The sequence below is a fragment of the Rattus norvegicus genome, chromosome 2 (genome assembly GCF_036323735.1).
Source record: "Rattus norvegicus strain BN/NHsdMcwi chromosome 2, GRCr8, whole genome shotgun sequence".
NCBI classification, from domain to species: Eukaryota; Metazoa; Chordata; class Mammalia; order Rodentia; family Muridae; genus Rattus; species Rattus norvegicus.
Window position 1 is genome coordinate 183,633,545 of NC_086020.1, and position 1,177 is coordinate 183,634,721.

Sequence of the window (1,177 nt, forward strand, 5' to 3'; positions counted from 1 at the left end):
AAATCTGAAGGAAATGGTCAATTTTGTAGACAAATACCAGGTACCAAAGTTAAATGAGGAACAGACAAACAATTTAAATAACCCCATAGCTCCTAAGGAAATCAGAGCAGCCATTAAACATCTCCCAACAAAAAAAATGCCCCAGATCAGATGGATTTAGTGCAGAATTCTATCAGAACTTCATAGAAGACCTCAGTCCAATACTGTCCAATCTATTCCATAAAGATGAAATGGATGGAGCAGTACCAAATTCCTTCTATGAAACCACAATAACTCTTATACCTAACCACACAAAGACTCAACAAAGAAACAGGACTTCAGACCAATTTCCCTTAGGAATATGTACACAAATATACTCAATAAAATTATTGCAAACAGAATCCAAGAACACATCAAAACGATCCTCCATCATGGTCTTCATTACAGGTATGCAGGGATGGTTCAATATCCAGAAAAGCATCTACATAATCCCCTATAAAAACAAACCCCAAGAAAAAAACCACACAATCATTTCATTACATGCTGTGAAAGAATCTGATAAAATTCAACACCCCTTCATGCTAAGAGTCCCAGAAAAATAAACAGGAATTCAGGGTCCATACCTAAACTTGGTAAAACCATATACAGTAAAACAATAGCTAACATTAGCCTAACTGGAGAGAATCTTGAAGAAATCCCACTAAAATCAGAGACTAGACAAGGTTGCCCACTCTCTCCCTACTTATTCAATATAAATACTACTCCCTGGTACAGAGACGTGTACTCAGTGATTCGACTCAGACAGGATTTCACACCGGGTTTCCATAAAAGATGGAGTTCTCTGCTCCAGGCTTTATCCATACTTGGCATAGGGTGCAAGGTAATTCAATGTTGTAACATACAACCGGAATGTGTGGGTCTTAGTAAACTCTCCAAAACACGTCCCCAGGGACACTAGCTTATTCTGGATATGTTGGCATCCAGTTTAGGGCTCATCTCACTCACATAATGCACTTGGTCTTTGTGGAGCTGGAAACAGTAGGTGCCATCCAGTCTGTCCAGGAGGAGTTGTAGATTCTCTCCAATGTATTTTGCAATCTTCTCAAGCAGAACCCGGGCCTCTTTTTCACTCAAAGGCCTGTTTTTCAGTGAAAGGCCTCTTTTTCCCCTAGCTTGGCTCCCGGGATCTTCATGCCTA